Source organism: Etheostoma cragini, chromosome 4 (assembly GCF_013103735.1).
Source record: "Etheostoma cragini isolate CJK2018 chromosome 4, CSU_Ecrag_1.0, whole genome shotgun sequence".
In the NCBI taxonomy this organism is placed as follows: domain Eukaryota; kingdom Metazoa; phylum Chordata; class Actinopteri; order Perciformes; family Percidae; genus Etheostoma; species Etheostoma cragini.
Window position 1 is genome coordinate 27,780,445 of NC_048410.1, and position 6,171 is coordinate 27,786,615.

Below are 6,171 nucleotides of genomic sequence, written 5' to 3' on the forward strand. Positions count from 1 at the left end.
AAGGAGGCAAACTCATTGCAGGCCTTGGTAGATAACAGTTCAGATGCTACTGGTACTGGAGGGTTTGTTAATCTATCGGCAGTAGCAAACAAAGCGCGTGAATTATTATTGTTTTTAGAGATAATATCAGAGAAGAAGGACCGCCTTGCATTCCTAGTTCCAAATTATAAATGCGAAGTCTCTCTTTATAGGTGTTATAATGGACCAGGAGATTTGTTTTTCGCCACCTTCGTTCAGCTTTCCTACACTCTCTTTTTCTGTTCTCACCAGTAGGTTATTTCTCCATGGAGATCTTTTCTTACCAGAGACAACTCTTACCTTAGTGGGAGCAATGGCATCAATAACATTTCTAATTTTACAGTTGAAATGATCTACAAGCTCAGTCACTAATAGCCCAGAGAGGGCGGGTGTGGATGAGAAAAGCTGAGTAAATGTTTCACTGGTGTTTTCAGTGCTATACCGTTTTGTGATTGTCTTTGTTTGGACACTTTTGGGCACAGAGATAGTGCCGCTGAAAAAAGCACAGGAATGATCAGAGAGAGCAACGTCAGTCACCACAACCTTGGGAATGTTCAGACCCTTGGAGACTATCAGGTCCAGAGTGTGGCCCTTATTGTGCGTGGGTTCCGTCACGTGCTGAGTCAGTCCATAGTCCTCAAAAACACAACACAGTTCTTTGCTCCCCCTGTCCTGGGGGTTGTCAACATGGATGTTAAAATCACCCGCAATGATTACACAATCAAAATTAATGCAGATCATAGACAGCAGTTCAGTGAAGTCATCAATGAAGGTTGCACAATATTTAGGTGGCCTGTAGATATTTAGAAATATCGCTTGAGGGGAAGATCTTAATTGAAGAGCAACATATTCAAAAGAAGCAAAATTTCCATAACATATTTGCGTACAGTGGAAGGAGTCATTAAACAAAATGGCGACTCCCCCTCCTTTCTTATTCACTCTATTCTCGCTCATAAAACTGAAGTTAGGGGGAGCTGTCTCAATAAGAATAGCAGCGCTGTTATGGTCTGACCAGGTTTCAGTTAAAAACATAAAATCTAGATTGTGTTTGATAATAAAATCATTCATTAAAAATGATTTTCCTGCCAAAGACCTGATGTTTAGTAAGGCTAGTGTTAGTGTGTTTTAATTTTTTGCGACAGGCTGTAGCTGACGAGGAATGGATGCTAAATTTGCTAAGTTTGCAGTTAAGTGCTTATTCACCATTCTTTTTCTATTACCTATCACAACATAAATTGAGGAAGAATTGAATCCACGGGCTTGTCTTGGAAAAAGTCATGAGTGTCTCTAGGCCTGGAGCCAAGGCCCGGCACATATCAGGTCATGCTTACATGATTTTGCACACAAGCGTCCTTATCAGTTTGAGTGGATAGTTTTTTTTACCTCCTGGCAGAGGAGCCCGGCGTTTTACTATTACCCGGGGTTGAGCCCAGCGTTTTACTTTTGCCCGGGGTTGAGCGATGGGGGAGGGAAGGGGTGTATATTTGGTTCCAGCATCTACCAGGTGATTCATGTGGTCAGTGATGTCCAACATGGGGGTAGGCGAAAGAGGGGAAAGGGTGAGTGGAGACAGCGATGGCTCCTCAAAGGTTGCGGGGTTGGTTTGGGGGTTAGAGGTGGGCTGGACGGTTGAAAAGGGGAGTTGAGGTCTTGTATCTCTGCTCTGTGGAGTCCCAGGGTCAAATCTTTGCTCAGGCGGGGGCTGTGGTGAATCACTGCCACACTTTGTTATGTGTTCCTCTTGTTTTGATTTGTCTTGTCTCGTGTCCTTGGCAGAGGGAGCAGATGTGTAGCGCAGAAAGTAGAGTAGATTGGAGATAAACAGCTTTACTCCTGGCTTGTTAAGGAAAAGTCCATCTGCTTTAAAAAGATGTTTGCGCTCCCAGAAAATGTTGAAATTGTCAATGAACTGCAGAGAGTGGACGGTACATTCAGTTGAAAGCTAATTGTCTAGTGCCAACAGTCGGCTGAATCTCTCAGCTCCTCTTCTCACCGGTGGTATAGGTCCACTGATAAACACATCTGCGTTTAGGGGGCTGACTGTGTCCAGCAGTTCCCTAAAGTCCAGTTTCTGCAATTCAGACTGTTGCTTTACAACATCATGTGATCCTATATGCAGAATAATGTTCTTCACAGTTGGGTGTTCTGCCATGATAGCTGGGATTTTTTGGGTCAAATCAGACACTGTGTCTTTGGGAAAACAGAGTACTTTGTTTTTTTTAATGTTTTTTAAATCTTTTACAGCAGTCACCCACAATTAGGGTTTGAGGCCCAGGTGTTAGCTTATTACTTTTGAATTGCTCTCAGTCCTTAACCTGCTGTGTGGCGATGAGACGCAGTCCTGGTCATCAGATGGCTGTCCAACGTCCTGCAGCAGAGGAGCAAATCTGTTATCCAGTTGCATACCAGGTTGTTGGGGAGGCATTTTGTTGCTAATTTTTCCTTTTACAGCTGTCCACGGCTGTGTCCCACTAGGTACAGGGGTTGAAGAGGCACTCTGCCCGGATGATAATGCAGGCCAGCCGGTCATATCACAAATCTCAGGGCGCTGTGCCCTGCCCGTTAGTCGTCCTCCCATTTCCCAGGAAAATGATTTAGTCTTAGGTTTCGCACCACAAGAGTTCCAGGGAGGACTACCACCCGTTGATTTGTTACCCGTTCTACAGTCCTCCTGTTTCTTTGTAGCTTTGTTCGTGCTAATTAGCTGTGTGTTAGCATGCTTGTGTCCATAGTTATGGGTCCATGGTAAGGTGGTGTCATTTCCAGAAGATCCGTTCACTTCCACATTCACTTCTAATCGGTGAACCTTGGTTTCCAGAAGTGCAATCTTCTGAAGGAGTTTGTAGTAATCATCCACGGAGAAAGGAGGCATCTTGGACAGGCTTGAGCTATTGGTAGGCCACACTGACGCAGAAAAATTGTTAAAATATGGCAATAGCCTACTGTGTCTACAAAAAATGTAAAGTCCAGTGATTTATAAGTATCCAAGAACCGCTGCTCATAGTTTCTCTCAGAGGAAAAGCAAGATTATCAGCAAAAATATGCAAGCAGAGGCAGGAGCAAGCAGCAAAAGCGTCTGCACTGTAAGAAGCAGGAAGCAAGATTTTTAAATCAGTCCTGGCTTTCTGAGCCTGTTGCTCAGCAGCTTCCTGTGGTGGCTGAGGCTGCTGTGGTTCTCCTTCCTCCTGAGCAATGTCACTGTCTGATCCAGAAGCACGGGATGGAGGAAGGTCGCGGTTTTAAGGACATGTTGTAAATGCCTGTCCTCATGCCGCTCCCTGAAATCACCTTGTATCTTACCCTTCATCTCCTTGCCACTGTGCTGTCACTCTCATGTTTCAGACTAGGGATGCTGATTTATATTTTAGTTTTCTCATCAATAGCCGACTCGCGTTAATTACTTATTCACTGTTAACCAACGAGCAGGCACAGGACTCAAACAGCTGCAGAGTTGGATTGGTCGTGCAGCCACAATGTTGCGCCCATAGTCGTGGACTCATACGGCTGGTGCTGGGCGATATGAAGAAAATCAAATATCACAATATTTTTGACCAGATACTTCAGTATCAATATTGCGGCGATATTGTAGAGTTGACAATTGGTGCTTTCAAAACATATTTACACTATAGGATTTGTGATGAATAATCATCAGTAATGTTGATACAATGGCTAATTGGGTAAAGGCAAATAATAGAACGGCTAGAAAGTCTGGTCATTTTAGAAAATAATATCACTTCACTGTAATGCAGCCTGTAAAACCAGGAAGGGAAAACACTTATGTCATATTACAATTAGGGCTGGGCAAGTTAACGCATTATTATCGCGTTACAACAATTTTTTTATTGCGCGTTAACGCAGTTTTTATTATTTCTTAATTGTTGTAAAAGTTTGTTGCTCACACGCTTTGTAAATACTGCAAAGTTAAATTTTCTTATCACCGGAGTACTTCCAGTCTGAAATATCACCTTGACAGTTGGTACCAGCAAATCATTCAGCAAAACACACAGTGGCGCAAGGTTTTGACAGACTACGTTAGATGCAGCGTGTGGGTAAGTTTAGATAAACAAAAGGCAAGAGAAGCTAGCAAATGCCATAGCAACGTGGATAGCTACAGACTGCAGGCCCATTGGGGTTGTGGAGGACATCGGTCTGAGAATCGCAACAACGACGACAGATATGAGATTCCCTCAACACGCACCATCACGAGAAGAATACACGAGTTGTATAAAAAGGAGAGGACTGCAAAACATGCACCCGCTGTTTCTCTCACTGGGGACTACTGGACTCACTGGGTAACCATAATTATCTCGGAGTAACAGTGCATTATGCTGCATTCACGTGCTCTGACTGTAATGAAAACAGAGGAGAGATATTATGGTGAAACATGCACAGGACACTTGATTGAAGTTGCACAGCAGTGGAATGTGTCGAATAAAGTCCCCGCAGTTAGCACAGATAGTACGAATAGATACGAAATATGATCGCTGCTGCGAGACTTCTGCTTTCTGATCATGTCTCCTGCTTTGCGCACACTCTCCAGTGTGTCTGCTTTACAGCGCGTTGGACAGTGTCCTTGCGAAGTGCAGAAAGGTTCTGGGGCACTCTAAACCCAGTCCAGCAAGGGCTGCAGAGTTAGAGCAACAACAGAAGAACATGGACAGAATGAGTCGCTTATGCAACACGTTCCAACCAGATGGAATTCAACTCTGGACGTGATAAATACTTTATGTTTAAGTTGAGATGTACGCCAAATATTTTATTTAACTGCTACTTTACAAACAAAATGCTGTTAAGTTTTTGCAGAACAAATGTTACGGTACTTTCGTTCATATGGCAGAACATTTAAAAAAACAATTGCACTATATACACTACTTTTGAATTCATTATTTCATTTTGCCATTAATCGCGATTAATCAGGGATATTATTCGATTAATCGCGATTAACATTTGTAATCAGTGCCCAGCTCTAATTACAATATTAGGATATCCAAAATCTAAGAGGATATCTAGTCAAATATCACAATATCGATATCATATCGATATATCATCCAGTCTTACATACAGCCACTGTCCATGGAGCAAATATTTGAGCCCGTTAATCTTGTCGATCTTTCTCTCCTTATTTTTTTAACCTCTCTGACGGTACCAACCGGTACCTGTTTTTCCACAACGTGTTTTCATTCATGAATTGCAAGCATTAAATCGTCACCAACACGTTCATGCAGCACATCATTAGAAAGCTTAAAGTCTTGTGATTCCATCAAGCCCCCGCACAAAGCATAAGGTTACTTACAGCGGTTATAATCACGTTATGAAGTTAAGAAACACTGCACCGTTTCTTTCTAATTCGAGCGTGCATCCCTACCTTTGTCCTCGTGTCTTTATCCACAGCGGTGAAAGATAGTCATAAACGTTGATTTCCTAAATCGCAAACACTCCAAGGAATTAGAATATCCAAGCCTTGTAATTCATAATTAGCTGGTCCCCTCACAATCTTGTAGTTTCTGGCCAAGTTTTGACGTTCAGAAATCTAGATGTGCATCATTTCTCATTTTTTATCGTTTGTAACTTTTTCCCTGTGCGGGCTAGAAATCAACTCGACACACCATTAGAATCTGTGGCTTCTGCAGATTGCAATGAACCTTGTTCCCAGCCAATAGCATCAGCCTATCAAGAGATACCCTCAAGCTAAGCCAATGATATCGCACAGTCCCCATTGGGCCCACGTGGGAAAGATTGACAGTAGATCCGACCACTTATAAGAAGAGGTCATAAAACTGGCATTACTGTGTAGCCAATAAGAAGACGAGTTGAATGGTACCAGACATGGCCAGAAAAACCTTTCCCTGTGATGCCTCCAGCTGTCTCAAAGCAAAAATAAGGCCTTCTTATGGCATTTCAACATTTCATAAAATTAAGATTACTTATTTCTATAAATCTATCTATGTACTTCTTTCAGACATATCTGTGAGTGATGTGGATGTGTTTTTGTATTTCAGAAGTTTTGTATTTAGCACTTTTTTGGCTTTTTTAGAAATAAGAAATAAGACAAACGCACAGACATATCTGTAGAAATACATTCATATAAAATCCATTTTATAAGTCATTTTTTTCTGGATTTTTTCTGTTCTAAGTTGAGACATGTGGCTAGGG

The 6,171-nt window shown here is 42.2% G+C and overlaps 1 long non-coding RNA gene across 1 annotated transcript in view; it reads right to left on the bottom strand.

Moving 5' to 3' along the window:
- The window catches only part of LOC117942715, a 19,449-nt gene extending 14,092 nt beyond the window's left edge, over nucleotides 1–5,357 (bottom strand). Inside the window, exon 1 of the long non-coding RNA XR_004656202.1 lies at nucleotides 5,347–5,357. This is a non-coding gene — a long non-coding RNA (uncharacterized LOC117942715). The remainder of the gene's footprint in view (nucleotides 1–5,346) is intronic.
- Between the last annotated feature and the right edge of the window lie 814 nt (nucleotides 5,358–6,171).